At 39.8% G+C, this 22032-nt stretch overlaps 1 long non-coding RNA gene across 6 annotated transcripts in view; it reads left to right on the top strand.

Annotated features, from left to right (window-relative positions):
* The window catches only part of LOC139041385 (uncharacterized), a 460406-nt gene that overhangs the window by 198148 nt on the left and 240226 nt on the right, over positions 1-22032 (top strand). For all 6 annotated transcript variants that reach the window (XR_011496440.1, XR_011496439.1, XR_011496435.1 and 3 more), the window contains 2 exons: positions 1343-1556; positions 4531-4753. This is a non-coding gene — a long non-coding RNA (uncharacterized lncRNA). The remainder of the gene's footprint in view (positions 1-1342; positions 1557-4530; positions 4754-22032) is intronic.

Raw genomic sequence — 22032 nt, 5'->3', positions numbered from 1 at the left:
CTTCTTGTAGGAAAGTCTTCCTACTTCCTACTTAATTCAGCCTAAAATTATTGCTAGTATTTTATGGGAGAAGATACGGGAAGATTCCAAGCAGAAGGACCATTAGGATCAAAGATCCAGAGGTAGAAGATGGATGATGAGTTGGGCAGATAGTGGCTTCCTGTAGTCTTTCTACCACGTCTTCCTTCTTTCCCTCTGAAGAACTTGACGGGCTATTTCTTTCAGACTAGAGCTTGGATTTTACAATGGCATAGATGTTGGCCTCCAATTTCTTGTTAAGTTTGTTTTTCTCTCTGACTGTAATTGGGATTTGAACCTTGACACTCAGGAGAATAACGACAGGTATGTGGCTGGTGCACACTTTTCAGAGTGGCACAGCCTTAGCTTGGGGGATGGCCTATTGAGATACTGAACTAAGGAGTATGAGGGCTCTGCATACTACCACAGCTACCCCAGCCTTTGGGGAATGAGAAGGTGCACAGTCTCAGGTCTGGAAGGGCCCATTAGTGATTAATTTCAGTTAAAAAGAGTCTTAGATGGCTTTGCAAAACCAAGTGTGGCAGGGTGGTTTTCTTTGCCTGTCTTCCCCTTCTTTTCTTTTTCTCCTCACTCTTAGAAGACAAGGGAAAGAGGCAGAGACTCACCAGAGGAGTCCCCTCCATGGACATGGCTGCCATTTTCTCTCTCCCCATTCTCTGCTCCCCTATCCTTTCACAGATGGTTTTATTGTCCTTCTCTGTAGCCTACTTCTTTGGTGACCATGTCATTGGGGAGCTAGAAGCTGGTAATGATTTTAAAGTTCATTCATACCTGTTCTGCCTCTTTCATAAGAGGAACAGAGTGGCTGACTCTTCAGCAATGGGGGAAAGAAGGGCTTCCAGCAGCACAAGTGGGACAGCAGTGGAGTGGGGCAGGAATAGAGGAGAAGTTTCATGAATGATGTATGATAGGGGGTTATTCAGCTAGAGGACTGTGGCCTTAGTGTTGCTCAGATTGGACAATTTATGTAGCATCTGCCATCAAAAAAAGCACCATCCTCCTCTCCCCCAGGTGACCTATGAACTTCCATTGTGGGGTTCAGGTTTGACTCAGTGAATATACCTAAGCCTTAACTAGCATTTTCCTGGCCCTAATATATTTGAACACATCTCAGCCATATGTGGATTGAAACATAAAATATCTCTGCAGTTGGGTATCTAAGATAGTGTATGTATATTAGTCAGAATTTTCCAGAGAAACAGAACCAATTGGAGATTATCTACTTTCTTTCCATCCATCTATCTATCTATCTATCTATCTATCCTTCTATCACCTATCTATCTAATGAGGAGATTTATTATAGGAATTGGTTCACACAATTATGGAGACTAAGAAACAATCTGCTGTCTGCAAGCTGGAGAACCAGGAAAGCTGACGGTATAATTCAGTGTGAGTCAGAAGGCTTGAGAACGATGGTGGTGGGAGGATGCTGATGCTGTAAGTCCCAAAGGAAGTCTGAAAGCCCCAGAACCAGGAGCAATGATGTCTGAGGGCAGAAGATGGATGTCTCAGCTCAAGTGAGTTGGCCCTTCTTCCACCTTTTTGTTCTATTCAGGTCCTCAATGGATTGGATTATGCCCACCCACATTGAGGAGAGCCATCTGCTTTACTCAGTTCATTAATACCTTCTCACAGACACACCCAGAACTAATGTTTTATCATCCATCTGATCATCCCTTAGCCCAGTGAAGTTGACAGATAAAATTAACCATCATATTCTTTCTTGCCCTGCGTCTGCATGAAAGTAGACTAGCACCTTGGTGGTCCCAATGGGAGAGCAGGGATCTCAGGTCCAGGCCATACTACTGCAGAGCTTTTGGATGGATGGAGCGTGGTGCTGCTTGGAGGTCGGGCTGGTGGTTACGGCTGTGCATATATTTGTATATCAATTGTGCTGGTGCTGGGGAAGGCACTGTCGCAATGATTTGTTGGTGGCCTGAGCTGTCTTTTCTCCCTTCTGTAGTGTAATGCCACTTGTCATTTATAATTAAAGTGTCACTTCACAATTAACAAAGTCATTCTGACCAGCAAGAGACTATTGGAGGAGGACTCTTCCCTGGGAACACCAAACTGGCACTGAGCTGTTTGTCATCATTGTTGTCATTGTCTTCCTGTGGTTATGATGATTATTAATAATGATGATCATGATCATTAGGCCTAGGAAGAAAATAATGATAAAATTCTCTAATTAGGCATTATAAATACATCATGTTCTTATCATTATGTTGTCTATTATTAATTATAATCACTATAATCACTAAAATGATACGAATTTGTGCTTGAGTTTGTCTTCTATGTGATCAAAGCATTGAAAGATGTGATCTTGTTAGGTTTCTTGACGCTCCGGCAAAGGGAGTGCAGGTTTCAAATTATGGCCCTGTGTGTTGTGGTAAGAATGGACTGAAGGGGATGTAATAAAGAACTCCAGGGGCCGGCTCCATTGCCGAGTGGTTAAGTTTGCGCGCTCTGCTGCTGCGGCCCAGGGTTCGGATCCTGGGCGCGGACATGGCACTGCTCGTCAGGCCACTTTGAGGCAGTGTCCCACATCCCACAGCTAGAAGGACGTGCAACTAAGATATACAACTGTGTATGGGGGGAATTTGGGGAAATAAAAGCAGCAAAAAAAAAAAAAAAAAAGATTGGCAACCGTTGTTAGCCCAGGTGCCAATCGTTAAAAAAAAAAAAAAAAAGAACTCCAGAAATTCAGCAAAATCAACTCTGGGGAGACACATTGTAGGGAGGAGTGTTTGATGTGCTAAAAAGTCTAAAACAGAATAGATATCAGGAAGTTCAATTCTACTTTCGATTTGAATTTTGCTTCTGACATGTCTCAGCTGCTTGACCTTGAGAAATTTGCTTTGCCTCTCTGAGCTCAGTGATTAATTGTGCTTTATTCTCCTATTACAAATAGAAGTTGCACATATTTTCCTGTTTCACTTCCCCTTTAGTTTAATGAACTAATGGATTGCAGCCTGTAATAAAGTCCCAGGCTGTGAACTCATGGAAGAAACCAAGTGAATAGTCACTCTAGCACCTGGCACAGAGCTTGGCACGTGGTTGGTTTGTGCTTAATGAATGTTGGTTGAATGAATAAAGATGTTGAAGGAGATGGCTTTATACAATTTACATATAATTTATAGCTAGAGGAGATTTTAAGTAGATGCATTAATTTCTGGCACATAAATAAGCTTCTGAGATGCCTGAAGTCAGCGATAATCTGCCCTTTGCCTCAGTCAACTGCTACCCTTGGCCTCTGACTCCTCCACTTCTCTTGACTCCCTCCAGTGCTGGGTAGGGACCCATGGTGGCAGCTTGTTGGGGGAGAAGGAGGTCTCTGGGCTGTGGGCATTAAAAGAGATGGACACGTGAAGATAGCCCATTAATGCTGGCCGTTACAGTTGTCAGGCCAATGGGCTGTGCCCGTGCTTATCTTCCTGCCTCCCCTCCACTGTGACCGAAGCTCTCCCTTCAAGGACTTGCTGCCTATTCAAGGACATCCCTAAGCCAGGCCCACTCTTTAACTTAACTCTTCTCACATACAAACATCATACACTGTGACTTGGACCTGGGCTTGGAGGGTGTCCTGTTTGAGGAATCCTGAAGTTGGCTAAAAACGGCATGGAATTTAGATACTTCAGCGTCCCCCATTCTGTGTGATTTATACTCTAATTTGCATCTAGGAAGAGATGTGCTGACAAAAGTAAGCTCAGTTTTGTCTCAATTATTGGAAATTCCTCATTAGTAGGGAAGAAATTACTGAACTCTTAGTTGTCTTTTTAAAGTACTGACCATGAAGTCTTAGCACACTGCTACTTGGCTTCTGACGCCCTGGTCTCATTTACTCTTGTCAAGGCCAGTGCCTCCCTAGTATTGCCATATCTAAAGGATACTTTCAGGCCTGGCTGTACGTCTTCTGTGCAATTGTCTATACTCTTGCTTTCCCCTTCAACACTGTTCTCAGAGGCCATGTGTTTGAGATAGCAGGACCCTGGATCCTCTTGGAGGAGAGGCACCCAGGAAAACTGACCCCCACGTGAGACTGTGCCATGAGAGAGAAACAAATTTATATTGCCTTAGGCCACTGAGATTTGGAGTTGTTTGTTAAAGCAACTAGTGTGCTGCCCTCACTGCTATGGCTACTGACAGAGAAATTCCTAGAAAGTGGAATGTTGATGAGATGGGAACGCAAGGGAGAGAGACATTCCTCACTTGGTGGGATCACATTTGTGCTGTCTCTGTCTTCCGTCCTTCATTGTTCTCTTTCATAATAATCTCAAACATCTGTCTGGAAGTTAGCAGCTTCCATTGACTTCCCTATATGACTCTCACAGATGAAGAGTGGAGGAGAATGATGTCCCAGGAGGGCCAGAGTCAAGCATAGCACACTCTTCACCAACTTTTCTGCTGTGCCTCCATTCTGTCCACATGCTCGCTCTTCAGCTTCTCATAAGGTACGTCGCCATTGATCATGTCCCTGATCTCTGCCTACAGGGCTGGGCAGAGGGATGGAGGCACGGACCGTGGAGCAGAAGTGTGAGATGGCCATAATTTCAGGCTAACAAATGCTTCACAAGCTCCTTTGCTGGTTGCCAGCTCTCGGCTTTGTGTGCTGGAAACATCTTGAACAAAATGTCACGGAGAGCATCTCGGCAGTGTCCTGCTGACTGAGGACATGGGGCTGCCGAGTGTGCCATCTGCCTGCAGCCTCTCTGAGGTAATTATATCAGAGTCTCTCAAGTCCTGGAACAAGGGGGATGTCAAATGCACTTTCCTTCCTCTAGGAAGGTAATTTTCATTTTCTCAGTTCGTTTGGAGCTGCATATCGTTATTGTCTCCAGGTGTGAGAGAGGCGCAGGGAGAGAAGATGGGGGCATATGTGGAGTGAAGAAAGAAAAGCGGCAGAGTGGGAGGCTAGGACAGGGGTAGGAGGTGACAGGGAGGGAAGAGGGAGAGAGGGGCTCAGCCGCTTCTAAGCCCAGAGAGGGGCACATATGCTAATTATGGCAACTTTTAATTAAACGATAGCCTGGAAAAATTCCATTATTATTACTGCTCAGCTTTCTGACTGTAGTGGCTTAATGTCTTCTTTATTAGTGTAATAGTCTGTAAGCATTTTCTTTTTTCTCTGATTACTAATTTGCATTAGGGAAAGGAAATGTCTGATAGCTCTTGGAAGGAAAATATTTTCAAAATTTGCTGAAAACAGTGCTTTTATACTTTTCCCTCTGCTTCTCCTCCTATTGTTTTTTCTTGAGGTGGGAGGAAAGGGGATTCAGTTCTAAACATGAAGGATGGTTAACGAGACTCTCCTTTGGCAAGAGAAATGCGAAGCGAGTCCTCATTGGAAACATTTTTTAAACGTGGGGCTCCTCCAAGTCACCTTTCCTGGGTCACTTTTCTTGGGATCTGGATCTTATGGGTTCCTCTGACTTTGGGCAGTCCTCAGGGCCCTTCTGGGGAAGGAGGAGCAGCAGCATCTCTTACTTATGGAATTACCTATGAGATTTTAATGGCAAAGGCTAGTGACCAAGACCACAAGATCACGAGAGGGCTGGGCAGCTGTCTAGGTGCCCTCGGGTCAGGTAACAAAAGCCTTGTAGACATTAAAAAGTGTGCTTTGAAACATTATTTCCACTGTTCTCACAGCAAGCTTACCAATTCAGTTTTATTGATTTTTTTTATCGTTTTACAGTCGGAGAAATTGAATTTTATAAAGGGAAAAATGATTCACCCAAGGTTGCCTAGTAAGTAGACTGAAGAACTATCCCTATTTTTTTGGGACCAAGGGAGTTCCTGGGACATGGGGCTTTCACTTTTAAAATGGAGATAGTCCTGGGCAAAATGGGACAAGTCGGTCACCCACAAGTCAGTTAGGTTCTGGGTCTTCAGATCCAAGGATAGGATTCTTTCTTGTTCCTCACAGCTGGCCCTGGTATGTTCACTGTTTTGATTGCTGTGTTAATTGGCTTCATTTTGGCTTTTCTCATTTTGTGTATGGATACTTACTACTCTACCAGTGAAATCATATGGCTGCTCTAGAGCCATACAGAGAATAAACTCACCAAATGTTAGCAATACTGGCTAGTACCTTCTGAAAAATTGCCTTTGAGAAGTTTCATACTTCACCCACTGTTCAAAACAAAATGATCTTTTGGTAATTTTGGTAATTTTCGTTTCACCTCTATTGCTCTTCTAGTTTTGGCCAGAAAATGTTTGCTTGCCTACCTCTCCCAATTATGTGGTATATTACATCCTTATACCAACTTCAGTGGTCATGTATCTATAACAGTAGAAAACGTGGTTGATTATAAGTACAGATGGTGTTTAATGACCACCAATATGGTTTAATGAGTAACTAGAGGAAGCAACTTGTTGAATACTGAGGACTGTACATACTAATGCGGTATAATATTTGACACAACATAATTCAAATGTATTGTAAAATTGGCAAGGATCCAGAACTTGGTTAATAAAAAGTAAGCATTGTTATAGTACCATAAACGAAACACCAAGAAGGTTTTAGAAAAGATGTTTAGCGGGATGTACGAGAGTAGAACCATAACCACAGGATGTATACTCTGGCAATAGCCTGGACATTGATTATTTTATTAGAAAACAAGCCAGCAGGGAATATCAATTTCTCTTTAAATGTAGTAGAAATATTATAAAAGCTTATCAAGAAAGCTCAAAAAATAAGGAGGATTAAAAAAAAATGAGCAGTACACTCTTTAACCCCCTAAGAACATTTTATCTTTTATCACTCTTCAGCCTTATATTTCTAGGAAGCATTAGGTCGAGTATTAGTCTGAATCCATTGCAACCTTTTTAGGTCAGAAATTGTTGAGTATTGGCAATTTTATAAGGTCCAACTTAACATGACTATTTCCATCTTGCTGAGGGAGAAACGGAATTTATTATTGAGACAAAGAATTCTCAGAGAAACAGGGCAGAGAGCTGTTTAGCACTTCTGCTCCCCAGTGTAGTGCTCTTTCTGTGTTTTTTTCTTCGTAGCTCCAGCTCCAGCGGCTGTCACAGAGCAGAAACTTGATAAATGTCTATGGTGCTTTTGAAAACTGCAGCACATTTGTTGACACTCTTCCCATCAAGAGGTGGAGTCTATGTCCTTACTGCTTGAATCTAGGCCATCTTGTGATTACTTTGACCTATAGAGTATGGTGGAAGTGACGCTATGTGAACCCCGAGGCTAAGTCATAACAGGCCACGCGATTTTGCCTGGTTCTCTTGGAATGTTCATTCTTGTGACTCTCCCCTGTGCAACCCAGTCGCCATGCTGTGAGAAGCCCAAGTCACATGGAGAGGCCACATGTAGGTGCACATGTGTAGCCCAGACTTCCAGTCATTCCAGCCCAGATCCCAGACATATGAGTGAAGGAGCTTCCAGGTGTGTTAACCCCCAGCTGTTAGAATCTTTCCAGCTAGACTCTGGACACTGCGGAACAGAGTCAAGCCGTCCTCCTATGTTCTGCTCAAATGTCTGACCCACAGCATCTAGGAGCATAATGAAATGACTGTTGTTTTAAGCCGTTAAATTTGCGGCAGTTTGCTATTCAATAATAGGTGACTGGAACAATGTGGAAAGAATGTGTACTGCTTGTCCAGGAAGTCAGGCTTCACTCTCAGTTACAAAATCGAGACAGGCGCCCCCAAGTTATCTGAGTTCCGACCCGCTGCTCTCCCTGCCCATTGAAACTTGTGCTTGCTGTTAGCTGTGCAGGGGCATAAGCTATGCATGTCGAGGTGACACTGCCCCTCATTGGCTTGATGATCTGCGAAGGCGGAGGATGGTTTCTCCCTAGTGTGGGAGTCTCAGTCTACAGACACTCTGGTTTGTCAAAAATAAGTACCCTTGAAGAAGGTACCCTCAAATGGGTTCTGGATGCTGCTGGAGTGCCAAAGGATTCCTCGTGTGTGCATATCTTTTACTTTTAAGATAACTTTAAGATGTACTTTTAAAAGATCAATGCATATTCATTATACCATGAATTGAAAATAGAGACAAGCAAAAAGAAGAAAACAAAAGACATCTATAGTCCCACCTTGAAACAAGTGCTGTTAATACCTCTCAAACCTGCTTCATTGGGTGTAAATCGCATGACCCATTTGTATATGATACAGTGAAATGCATGATTATTATAATCAAATTTATAAACATATTATATATTCATTTTTAACGTATGTGATCATACTATGCGTATTGTTCTATAACTTCATTTTACCAAAATGTTGTTGACACTGTTCCACGCCTGTATATAAAACTCTAATTTATTTACTTGTACTGATTGCACCGGATTCATTGCATGATTGCTCTGTAATTTATTGCTTTCCCTGTTGATGGATGTTTACACTTTTTCTGTACTTTTATTGTACAAATCCTGTATCACCTTCTAAAGGTAGTGCTTAAATGATTCAGGCTGGCTGTTGGCTGAGGTTATTTCTTGTCTTTTGCCTATCCCAGGCACATCTTTAATAGGAAATGTTTTCCCTTATCCCCTAAATCTGTCCTTGGGAAAATCCCAAGATAGCTATGGGATCTTGAGATTAGACACTGTTTAAAGGGAGTAGGCATTTTCCTTTACAGACTTTGTACAGAGTTGTAACAAACATGTGCTCCACCAAAGAAAGAAATATTTAAAGATGCCATGGGAAGTGGGTTAGGCCGAACATGAAAGCTTTTTTCTTCCCTCACTGTTGTATTTGTAAATATGTCCTCTCTGGTTTTTGCAGTTGGGAAACATCAGCATAAACATGGAATAAAAATGAGCTGGTCAGCTAGTTGGTTTAGGTTTTCTACGATAGAGGAAATAAAAAGGAGATTTAAAATGGTATCTACATGGATGAAGCTTTTGTCATTCTTTTTTTTGTTTTTGTCTCCAAGCAAAAGGTCCAAAAGGACACTCTTGCTTTCTTTAAATCAGTAAATTATAGGCTGCAGTAAATTCTACTGCAAATCAGTAGAGTATAGGCTTTTCTTGACGTTCTTTGTGAGAGTAACCTGCAAACTTTCCACAGGACATTAGTGATGTTGCTAAGAGGAAGCACTTGGAATTGGGATTTTGAGGTACTAATGAGAAAAAAGGCGGCTGAGAGGAACTCTCTCTTGACAGGATTTGGACATCTTCTGTTACCTTTACGGCTCCTCAGTGTATTCCATAGCTTGAGGCATTAACCTGCAGCTGGTTGAGTGGCTGGTTTTTGATAAAAGGGTAAGTGTGGAGGCAGTTGGAGGTTGGGGGCAAGCTTAGGTTTTGCTGTCAGTCTGAGTTGAGTTAGACCCCAGTTCCATCATTTACTTGCTTGGAGGCATAGAGTCTAATTGGACCTCTTTGAACCTCAGTTTCCTATTTTATATGATGCAGACTGCACAGGGTTGGCTTTGTGAGGGATGTAGGAGGTACATATAAAGCGATTGGCGCAGAAGAAACACTCACGAATATTGGTTTCCATCTCTGCCTAAGATTGCCATTTTGAACGTCATAGTGTAATGAGCTGGAGAAAATGAAATTCACCGGAATTCTCCTGAAAAAGTGAAAGGCATCTTTGAGGGAAAGCATTTTTATGAGAGCTTAGGCTAGTGCTAGTTGCCTACTTCCTCCTCCATCACAAGGGGCTGATATATGTTCTAAATCTGTTTTGTGTGGTTAATGGAAGAGGTTGTTCCACTGGTCATTCCAGAGGTGTTGAGAGTGAAACCAGGAGATTCTGGGAAGACGTGAGCTCTGTGAGGTAACCCATCTCCACGTGTCACCCCAAGTCTTCAGGAAGCCTCTCCAAGTCATGAAACACTTGATGTGAATGGTGATTTTCTTTAGGAAAATAGTAAAGGAACTGAGAGTGCTGTGGATTTAAAGATAGCCAGGGATTCAGAGGCAATAGAAGAAGGAGGAAATGAACTTCTGAACTTGCAGAAGTTGTGCAGAGGGCTTTCTACTGTTACAGGCAACGGAATTGGGAGTCAGGACAAGTTTAACCTTGTCTCCCAGTGAAAGGCCGATCCCTGGGTTAGCTTTTCTCTTTAAGGTTGTGCATCATTTGTGAGTAACGTTTCTATTTACATCTCTTTTGGACACTGGAGCAAGACTGATTTAGCCAAATCACTGGGAAATAAGACCTCTGAGTCTGACTCTTCTGTCTCCCAGACAGGTTAAAGAATCCTTTGACCTGCTAACACTTTTATGACCTTGTCAAATATTTAGTGGCTTTCCTCACAAATCCAAGTACCTTACTCAGAAATAATGTTAACTGGCAGCAGGATAGGTCAGGGCTGGATAACATCTAAAATTAATGCAAGAAATGTACCTGTTTGTCCAGAATAGAGTTTCTTCCCATTTTGACCCATTTTTTCCCCCAGATCTTGGGCTTATGCTTATTTGCATGTCTGCATTATTATGCACTTTCCACTCTACAATCTTTTCTGTTCAAGGAACAGACTGTAAGTCAAGAGCTAGAGTTGGATTCCAGTGCTTGGGCATATACCAGCCAGGATCAGACCTAGAGAACAGATTTCAGATGGAGCCAACCAGTAGGCGAAATATTCTAAGAAATATAGACGGATGGTTGAATCCTTTGTTTCCTCTTGGATTTGTCTATATATACTCAACAAACTTCAACCTTTCTTGATATTAACAACTTTATTATGGTAATTATTGGAAAGAAAGAGGGTTAGCTTTGTGCCAGGTCCTGCATTAGATGTCTAAACATAGACCATGAGTGTAATAAATCCAAGTGCCCCTTAAAGGATTGTAGGAAAAAAGTTTTCATTATAAGTGACAATAAAACCTATGCATTTGGAGTTACAGCTGACAATAAGGATATAACTAATATTGAATACAGGACGATAAACTTATGACTTGTAATTTCAGAAAAAGCTGATAGAATACTAATTGGAATGACTCCTTTCAGTAAAGATATTACAAGTTCTGCAAATGCTACTGAGTGCCAAAGCTATTAGCCAGAGAAGATTATTCGAGGAAAAGGAAATGAATAGTTTTGAATACTCGTTAAGTGCCAGATTCTTAAATATATATTGTCTCCTTGAATACTTATAATAACCTTGTGATGTAAGTATTATTACTTTTACAGATAAAGACATTGAGGGTAAGAGAGGTTAAGGATTTGACTAATCTCATATGGCAAGTGAATGCAAATGGGGGGTCTAGAATTCAAACCATGTCTATTTAGCTGCTAAATGTAATCTCTTTCCATCAGTCAGGTCTCTGTAGCGTTAATGCATTTGATTCAGAAGATATTTTGCTTCAAAGCCCAATATAGGGGGTAGAACAGTTATCCACAAAGTCAAGAAATGAGACGTTCCAGCTTCACATTTATTGGCAGTTGGCAAATGTCTGTCTTCCATTGCTTCTCTAGCCCCTGGAGAGAAAATAAAAGTTCACAAGTGTAGTGAAAAGAATGGGACATGTCAAGGTGTTTTCAGACATAGAATGTTGAGAATAAAGATAATGAGTTGAAAATATTAAAGAGAGGCTGGCTGACTTCTTAGAGAGAGTTTGCAATGTCAGAACTGTAGTATGCAATCCCAGAAACTAGTCAGTGTCCCAGATTTGATGAGGCTCAGGGAACTGATTCAGTTTTCGAGTAGACTATTATTAATTTACAAAGGTGAATTTCATTTCCTGTGACCTATAATGGTATCTACCACCCAGGGATGGGGGCAATGCACAGGACAGCTCCCCACAGCAAAGAATTATCAGTTTCAAAATGTCAGTAGTAACAACATTGTGAAATCTTGCTTTAAGGTAAACAGTCCAACAGACAGCAGACCTCTTGTTCTGCAGGTCTTTCAGACAACAGTGTGTGTGAGAGGGTAGGAGCAATAAAGACTCTAAGGAAACTTCAATATGTAGGTTCACTTAGGTTGGCTCCCAAAGGAAAGTTAAGTAACTGACATTAAGGCTTTGAAACCCGTATTTTCTATTTCCAAATCCAGTGATTTCCATAGGTCCACCATTTTGACTTAGCAAGTAATCTGCACAATTTCATAAGAGATTTCTTTTGAAGAGAATATCTAGTTAGAAAATAACTCAAAGTGGAGTTATAAAATATAAACAATTTTGTTAGCGACAAACACTTTTAAAAATGAAAAGCTTTTAGTGAGGGTGCATCAAGGTTAAAGTACCAAATCGCAACTTTCTATAATTTTTGAAAAAAAAATTGTCTTTGAGAAAATGATGCAAATGTGTGAATATCTATTTAACAGGCCCAAATGTAATTTACTCTAGAAAGTTGGTGGAAAAATTGCTCTTTGTTTTAGAACGAATATTGGTCTATGATGTGGTGTTGTAAGGGAAATCTAGATATACACAATATTGGGGAAATTATTTTATTGGGGTGACTTATTAAAGAGATCTGGAGCTTCAAGTATACAATCCAATTTTATTATTTGTGACCAAGCGTTATTTTTATTTATTTAAAATATTTTTGTTTACTAAAAATAATAAAGATGATGAACAGTGAAATTCCTCCCTAATTTCTCTTCTCATCTTCCCAGTCCCTCACTCTTTCCCTCAAAGAGAATGTTATTAGTTTCATCTGTTCTCGTCCAGAATTTCCTTATGCATATGCAAGCAAATAAAAAGATGCCTTACCTTTTTTACCCAAAGACTTGTACTACATACACTGTTCTTTATCTTATTTTCTTATTTAAGAACAGATGTGAGCGATGTTTCCAGATCAGTACAGAGAGAGTGTTCTCATGTTCGGTTTTCACTACTACAGGATATTCCATTGTTAAGATGAGCCATAATCTACTTAACCAATCGCCATTGAAGGGCATTTGTGGCTTCCAAACTTTTATTATTAACCTTATGCATCGGTCAATTCAGACATTGTGCAGGTATATCTGTGAGATAATTTTTGAGAAGAAGAATAGGAGGGTCAAACTATAAATGTATTTTTATTTTTGAAATATATTGTAAAATGGTTGAACAAAGGGGTCACATTCCCACTAGAAATATGCAAGAGTGCTGCTTCCATGTAAACTGATTAATGCAGCACGTTATTAAACTTCTGGGTTCTCACCAATATAGTGAGTTCACGTTTGGATGCTTAGAACTGTTTGTATTTCTATTTTTTTGAACTTCCTGTTCATATTGTTTGCCCATTTTTCTACTGGGTTGTGATCTTTTCCATATTTATTTCTAGGTGCTTCTTACTATGCTAAGAATATATATCCATGAAATAAGTTCCATATATTTTTTGCAAGTTTTCATTTTTCTTGACTCATCTGATGTATTTTGCCATTTAGAAGGTTTAAAAATTCTTTTGCAGTCAAATTTATTAATTTTGTTTTAAGGCTTTTGGATTTTTAACATAGTTAGGATGGTCTTTCCCTCACTAAAATTATAGAAGAATTCTCTGCTGTTTTATCTTAGCACTTTTCTGTTTTCCGTTTGAAAGTTAGATGTCTGCTCCACTTGGAGTTAACTCGTATGGTGTGGGTTATGGCTCCAAATGCATTTTTTTCCCCAAATGGCTATGTAGTTGGACTAATACTACTTATTGAGTAGTCCATCTTTCCCCCACTGATATGATATGACAGCTTTGTCATCATTTTTTTTTCTTTTTGTATAATCTTTGAAGGTTTTTGTATCAATGTTGTATTCACTTCATAATTTATATGTTTCCCTTTCTTTTCTATGTTCTGAAACATTTGACATTGGGTTTCTGCTGTTCAAAGGTTTAGTATATTTTCCACTGTGAAACCGTTAGGACCCGGTGCTTTGTTAAAAGGTGGCTCTGACAACTTTTCTGTTTCTTCTATGGAGATCAATGTTTAGATTTTCTCTTTTTTTCCTGGGATAAGTTTTGGTAAATTCTATCAGTTTTGGAAAATTATCTACTTTATTTAGATTTTCAAGTATTTCTGTGGAATTTAGCAAAGTATTCTTATGGTTCTTTAATTGTCTATGCATCTTATCATATTTTACTTTTTGTATTTGTGCCTCCTTTTTAAAAATCACAAGATAGAGAATCATTCATCTATTTTTACTGTCCTCTCTTCTCCCCAACAAAGAATCATTTTTTACTTTGTTGGTTCAATTGTTTTCTCAGTTTTTATTTCATTAATTTCTGCTATTATCTTCATTAACTTCTTTGGTTTATTTTACTCTCATTTTTTAGTGGAATGTGTAAGTAATTATTTTATTCTCTTTTTAGTGGCGTGGGTGGTTAAGTTTATTAATTAATCCCTGAAAACAGTTTTAGCTGATTTTCATAAGTTCTAATGTCTGTAGTTTTCCTCATCCATGCTTTCCAGAAATCTGTAATTTCAGTTAGTTCTCTTTGACAAATTGTTCAAGAGAAAAATTTTTAATGTTTAGGAGTAGAGGGTCCTTTCATCTTCTCCTTTTTAAATTAGATTCTAGTTTTATTCCATTGTGATTGGAAAAAGCTGTCTGTTCTATTTTTACTTTTTGGAATCTATTGAGATTTTATTTGTGGCCTAATAGACAATTCTCACGACATTTCCATGAGAACTGAAATAAAATGCATTCTTTATTTCAGAGTGAGGAATGACATGTATCAGTAGGAGCACTTCATCAACTTTATTTCCATCTTTAATATCCTTGCTCTTGTTATTTTTTGTGGGCTACTTGATTGATGTCAATGACTGAGAGAAATGACTTAGCCCCCTATTACTAAGACGTCTCTATTTATTTCTCTTCATAACTCATGAGATTTTTACTTTGTGAATACTGTGGCTAAATTATTTGGTGCATGCATGTTCATAACTTGAAAATCTTCAATTTGAATAGCAAATTTAGCATTACCAAGTGCCCTTCTTTGTTTCATTTAACGCTTTGGAGCCTTAATTCCACCCCGTCTAGTGTTAATGTTGTTATCCCTGCTTTGTTTATTGCTTTGCATTGCATGGCATAACTCTGCTCAGCCTTCTTTTCTATTTATCTGAATCGCTTTTTAAAGATGTGTCTCTTTTATTTTGGCACAGAATTTGATTTTGCTTTGTGAACCAATCTGAAAATCTTTTTCTTGTAATACACACGTTTACATTTTTTGATGTAACAGATACATTTCATTCGAATTGTTTTATGTTTTGTTTTCTCTTCTCTGTTTTTAACATGTGGTTGACTGTGTTCTTTTTGTTTGTTTGTAGCTCTGTAATTTATAAAGGTTTGAATTTTTGTTTTAGTAAATGACTTCCATAATTATAACTTTCTGTGGCCTTCTACTATTTTAGGCATCTACTACTTCCCAAATGATCCTGTTTCCTAAAACTTCCTCTTCTTTACTCTATCACCTGCTATTAGTCAATAAAATTAAGAAAATGCTTCCTTTGTACTGCAAAATGTGTCTCTACTTTTAGTACATGGTTTGTATCTTCTAATGTCCTTGAGAAGAACTCATGGGTACAAGATTCCTGTAGTTTCACCTTCTTTTCCTGGAATTTCTGCATTTCTGCATTGTGGTCCTCATTCAGGGAAGTATTTATTTAGTTAATATTGAATATAAATCCTGGTAAAATGCTTGGTTACAATTTCACTCTGCTCCCTGGCACCATTTTTCTGGTAAGGATTTTTATTTGTTGGTAAGTTTTGCTACTCCTTCCTGTTTTTCTTATAGTAAGTTTGTATCAATGTTTTACCTATATCTTTTTATTATTCATATTTCAATCAATTTTATTTCCCTGCATGAGCTCCTTCTGAGTTGTTCCTTGGTGATGATAGGAGGGGGTACAGGATGCCCAGACTAGTCTTCCAGCCTTCACAGTCCAGGGGCTTCCTTGTTTTTTGCTGCCACAGAGACAGGCTGCTTCCTGAAAATATAGCTCATCTGCTTATATTTTTTTGAGTAGAGCTTCATTTTCTCTGTCTTTCCAAATCAAACTGAGTCCTGGAGGGCTTTTTCCTCCAGCCTTTTTTACCCCAGTTCCTGCACTCACTGCGACAAGCAAGAGCAATAGCTTACTTCAGGATGAGTTCCTCATCTTCAGGAAATGTGCTTTTTGCTGGCACTCCCTTAGATCTGCCGCTGCTGGGCCTTCTCACCAGCCCCCGTGCTACTTCTTGTTGCTTCTAGTGAAGCCTCTGTCTCATCTCGGTTGCTTTTGGGAGCCCTTACATGAATTTTGCAGTCTACAGATTATATGTGTCCTGATTTCACTGAGAATGGAATTTGTGCAATTTAATTCTCATTTTTGCTTTTGTAAGGTTTACAGAAGGAGAAGTATTTATTCTGGAATTCTGATACAATTTTAAAAGATAATGGGCACACTACTGTTTTAGGTGCATGGGTCAAATGAAGCACATCTGTAATTTTTAAAATATGCTGTTTCACCCACACACTTATGAGTAATTGTAAACATGGGGAGGGAATATGGGAAATCTTATGTAATCTTCACCTTTAGTTTTATGTTTTTAATTCCAGCTTCTTTCTCTTCTACCCAAAGTCAGGGCATCTCTGCCAGACAGCGATGGATGTGTTTCTAAGTCTCTTTAAGACAGTTAAGTTTCTCAGATTGTGCAGTCGCATTAGGGACAATGAGGCAGGTTCTTTGACATTCTATGTGACATGGTATTTGTGCATGGTTTGGTTCCCCACAGTTTCACACCATCTCGCCGTTCCCACTCACTTATATGCAGACATAGTTGTAGAGTTCTGAGGGAAAACTATGGATAATAGACAAGGCTTTTTAAAACCCTAAGTCATGATATAGAGTCAGTGAGCATTGCAGTGAATGGCTTAGTCACAACATGGAGAGCAGTCTTTATTTTTGGGTAACCTGGAAGGTATAAGCATTTCATGAGATGTGGTATTTTCACTCACATGACATTCAAGTCATCTCTACCACCATCTTTCAATGTCAAGGGCAAGGTTATCTGTATATTTCTTTTATTATTATCTTCCAGAGTCATTGAGCTGCTTAGCAACCTCTAGTACGTTTTCTGGGTTATTGACTATCATGTTCAAGGCAGAAATGGTTGGGGGATGGGTTGAGTAGTGATGGCAATGAATATGAAAAAGATTTTTTAAAAACAAAGAACATTTTGCAATATATTAATTTCTGTGCTGTTGGTGATACAAAGATGAATAAATCATCTGCCTCATATTCAAATGGAAGGCAGTAGACTAGCATTTATTAAACACCTATTATGTTGCAAATATTGGGCCAAGAATTTTATTTAGACCTTTAAACAACCGTAGTGTGTGGGCATTATTAGCCCTATCATAAAGAGAAGGCATCTGAGGCTCAGAGTGAAGGGGTAGAGCCCAGACTTGGATGAATGACCTAAAAGCTCGCACTCCTTCTACTGTACCACACTGATTACATTTCAGTACAGGGAACAGACATGAGGCAATTCCCTGACATGCAATTGATGGCCTGGGACTAGAAATGAAACCAGGCATCCTCTGGGTTTCCAATTTGAGTACTTGCATTAAGGTGCCGTCTAAACCTGGGTCCTAAGATTATGGACGCTATTTGAAATTCTGCCTGCATCCAGAGGCTGGAGAAGTGGCTGGAAGGAAGGAAGGGGCAAAATGTTAAGCACTTTTGGGGTGCTTAATGCCAGGAAGATTAAACATTAATAACCAAACATAAATATTATTGAGAATGCACAGTTTCAGAATATATTGTACTCAGAAAAATATGTAAGCCAGCGGGTCTCTTACCCATTCTTTAAGGGAAAGATTATAAAAGTGTGCTCCGTGCTTCTTACTCCTCAGTGGCTGGTCTCACACTTTCTGGCTCGGCATAGATGTGGGAAATCGGATGCTTTTTTGTCCCACTCTGGTAGAGAATTCAGCACTTGTCACTGCTTTGGCTCTTTCCTACCACCTCCATTCTCACAGCCCCACTAAGTCAAAGTCATCTTGCCACTTCACCCTCATGGGCTTTGTGTTGAGTCCACTGTACTGTCTTCCTCACACACATTTGCTTTCAACGCAGGTTATTTGAAGTACAACTTTGCAGTGTGCCATTTCCCATGTCACATGAAGATAATATGGCTGAGTAATTAAAAAGTTTAGCAACACTGACATTTCTGTGTTTGCACTAGAATTATCTTGATATTACCAGGGATTGAAGAATGCTGCCACCTGCTAGGAACATATGCATATGTTTGAGCAAAGGTTAATGAGTCTCTTCAGAAAAATGATTCAGGTGTGGGATCAAGAGTAACTTGGTACATGCTAATGTGATAGAGCTGTGTGTTCTGAGAAGAACTAGGTCAGTTTTGGGGAAGACAATTTGAAGATCCCTGTTTTGAGAGGTGATTGGTGGAATGGTGGTTTGATTGATTATTTCAGTCTTAAATATAAGACAAATTTTCTCTGACTTGACTAGACGCTCCACCTTGCAGGTCTGTGTGCAGATATTAATTATATGTCAAGCTAGTTGCACATATTTTAGGAGGTCAAATGTCCCTTTACTTTAATCTCTGTGTATTTGTCTTTGTATAGTTTGATGCTGTGCATAAAGATGGCAGCCGTTGTGGCGTTATATAGACAATGACTTGGATTGTATTTATTGAATACAAATATAGGTTGATAAATTTGATACTGTTTAATTATACTCACCTTGCATATCAATTCTCCATTCTCTGAAGGTCTTACTTTAGTTAAATATCACGGGCAAGACTTTGAGAGAGTCTTCTGAATCCCTGTTGTTGGTGGTGCTGTGGAGTCGATTCTGCCTCCTAGTGGCCCTGTGTACAGCAGAGTGGAACCCTGTCTGGTGTTTTGTGCCATCCTCTCATCTTCCAGCACTTTATCAGACAATGCTCCGCTCCTATTCACAGGGTTTTCATGCCCAGTTTTTTCGGAAGTGGGTGGCCAGTTCCTTCTTCCTAGTCTGTCTAGTCTGGAAACTCTGATGAAACCTGTCCACCATGGGTGACCCCGCTGGTATTTAAAATACTGGTGGCATGGGTTTCAGCATCACAGCAACGCACAGCTACCATAGCAGGACAACCAACAGACGAGTGGTGTGGTTCCCTGACCAGGACGTGTACCCAGGCAGCAACGAGTCTTCATTACTAGACCACTGGGCTGGCTTCTAAATTCCTGAGCCTTTGGCAAAAATGTTAATTTCAGAAACCTATTTGTTGAGGCATTTTCTCTCTGGTTTACAAAGAGTGGTAGCACACCATTGAAGATTGCTTTCTGGAAAAGTAAGACATCCTTCTCAAATCAAGATGGTGGCTTAAACTGAAGGAGCACTTTCACATCCCAGAAAAGCGTAATAGTGAAGCTTGTCTCTCTCTTACTCAACTTGCCTTACTTTGAGAAAGGACTTGTTATTTTAAAAATAGTCATCTTTTATTTCCTGCCTGTCAGGGCCTCTCTGCTTTCTTTGAAAAGCCAGCATTTACTGATACTCTGTGATTGACACTTTCCTCAGTACTAAAAGGGAGCAGAGAATAGGAGAATATTCCGTTTTATTGACAGGCTCTGAGACCTTGTCAGGGACAATTGCTTAGCAACCTTTATGGTGCCACTTTGGGGAAAGGGGGAAGAAAAGGGCAGAATTACATATAAATGGAAGGAAGGCATATGTGAAAAAGGCCAACTATCATAAAACACTGAGTATTATTTTAACTAGGTCCTTAAATTAGCAATGTAACTTGTAAAATCTGCACAAATTATCTTTTCTTCCCTTGGGTTGTTGGATTACTGAAGAGTTGAGATAATGTTAGATTTCTGCAAAACGCACATCGATATGGGGAAGTGAAAGGTAGCTGTGTTCAGGGAGAGAAGTTGCTGTCTCGACTCTCATCCTGGCTGTTTGACTCTTGTTCAGGCCACTTTATGTTCCTGAGCTTCACGGATAAAATTGGGATAACCACCCTTGTGAATACTGAATAGGTTTATAATGCATTTGAAAGGGCCTTGGAAATTGTTGAGCACTTATAATATAAGGGGTTTTTATAATTGTGCTATATTGAGACACTGTGTATTAATACGATACACATGTAAGTTTATGATACACATGTAAGTTGGACATAAATATCATTTTATTAGTATAGAAAGTACACGGGCTTATGTATGAAAGTATTTTTCAAAGTGCTTTTGTAAATGTTGCACCACCTGATCCTTATAGCTCTGTGACAAAGAGTAACTAACTCCATCTTCCAGTTAATAATTCTTAACCCTGTCTCTAAGTATGGAGTTTCCCACAGCAACACTGGGTGCTGGACAGGGGCTTGATCAAGTCAGCTGGTCCCAAGCCTGGGGTATTTCCACTCTTTTATCAACTTCTGTTGCTACCTTCAATTATTGTTGTAATAAGATTATGTAAACTAGCTCTTTTCAAATTATCTGTGGTAAACAACTAGTTTTTTTTTTTTTAAATATTACTGTGTCACACATGGATACTGTCATAAAATACAATAAAAATGAAATGTTAGAGTCAACTTTCTGGTTTGGACAATGGACTATGGTTAAGTAAGTTATTATCATTGGGGAGGGTGGGTGAAGGGTACATGGGAATCCTGTACTGTTTTTGCAAATTTTTTGAATCAACTTATTTCAGAAAAATTATTAAGAATAAATTGTTAGAAAATAAATACAAAATACAATTCTTACATTTTTAATTATTAGCTTCAACAGACACACAAAATTACTCTGTCAAATGGCTATCAAAGTTTCTAAATGCATACTCTTGATTTCAATACTTATTCGGTGGTAGACCAGTAAAAACAGGCCCACTGACTACACCAGCATGAATGTTAATGAAAATACATTTCTCTTCTGTTCAAATAAGTAGTTCTTGAAGGAACTGGAAGTTCTCAGCCTCAATTTTCAAGTGCAAAGGAGAGCGTCTTGTTGTCCCAAACTTTGTCTGTGCCCAATCAACCATGGCAGGGTGGAGAAGGTAGAATCATGCCTGGCCCAACTTAAGAGTGAGCATTCATTCTCAGAGCAGCGGGGAAGAATAGAAAACCTCAAGAAGTGACCAGTAAATGTCTCAATATGTGACCACTGCTAGGGATACAAAGACAAGTCCTTGATGGAAATAACTGTAGATAACTGTCAAAAACTACCAATTACTAAAATAATCTGAGTCTCAGAATACGGCAATTCAATGAAGAGAAAACTCCTACTTGGGGGATTACAGAAAGTTTCTTGGGGTGGGTGGCATCTGAGCAGTTTAGATAATCCTTGAAGTAAGTGTGAAGTTTGACAAGAGATAAATGGGGGAAGTCATGGTTGGGTTTTAAACACATTGTTATTTCAGAAAAAGCAATCATTTAGCGGTGGAGAGGATGGATTAGAGGTAGGGGGTCATGCAGCCATCAGGAGTCAGGATCAGGGAGGCCAACTATGGGCTGATGCATGGGAAGGAGTTCAAACACTTGAAACACTGGTTGTGGGATGGAGAAGGAAATGGATGCAAGAGAAATTTCAGGTGTACTATAGCGCACAGCAACTGATTTGATGTGGGACATTAATAGTAAGAGACTCAGGGAAAGAAACACATTTGGGAAGAATAAGAGTGAGTTCGGTTTGGTGTACTGCTTTCAAGGGGCTGGTGCTGGTTTAGATGGTGCTTTCCTCAGATAGAAACATGGGTGTCTAAACCAGGAGTATGTGTTCACCAACTTGGTACCTTGAATAGCGTCCCCTAGAAAATATGTCCGAGTCCTAACCCCTGGTCCCCTGAATGTGCCCTTCTTTGGAAATAAAGTCTTTGAAGATGGAATTAAGTTCAGGATCTCTAGAGGAAATCATCCTGGATTTAGGGTGACTAAATCCTTATAAGTGTCTTAGAAGAGAAAGGAGAGGGAGATTTGACACACAGAGACACACAGAGAAGGCCACTTGAAGACAGAGCAGAGATTGGAGTTATACTGCCACAGGCCAAAGAACTCTAGGGGCCACCAGAAGCTGGAAGAGGCCAAGAAGGATTCCCCACTGAAGCCTTCGGTGGGAGCAATGCCCTGCTGACACCTTGATTTCAGGCTGATGGCCTCCTGGAGTGTGAGAGAATAAACTGCT

The sequence above is a fragment of the Equus asinus genome, chromosome 21 (assembly GCF_041296235.1).
Source record: "Equus asinus isolate D_3611 breed Donkey chromosome 21, EquAss-T2T_v2, whole genome shotgun sequence".
Lineage (NCBI taxonomy): Eukaryota > Metazoa > Chordata > Mammalia > Perissodactyla > Equidae > Equus > Equus asinus.
The sequence above is the reverse complement of the archived record's forward strand: the minus strand, read 5'-3'. Positions and strand labels throughout refer to the sequence as shown.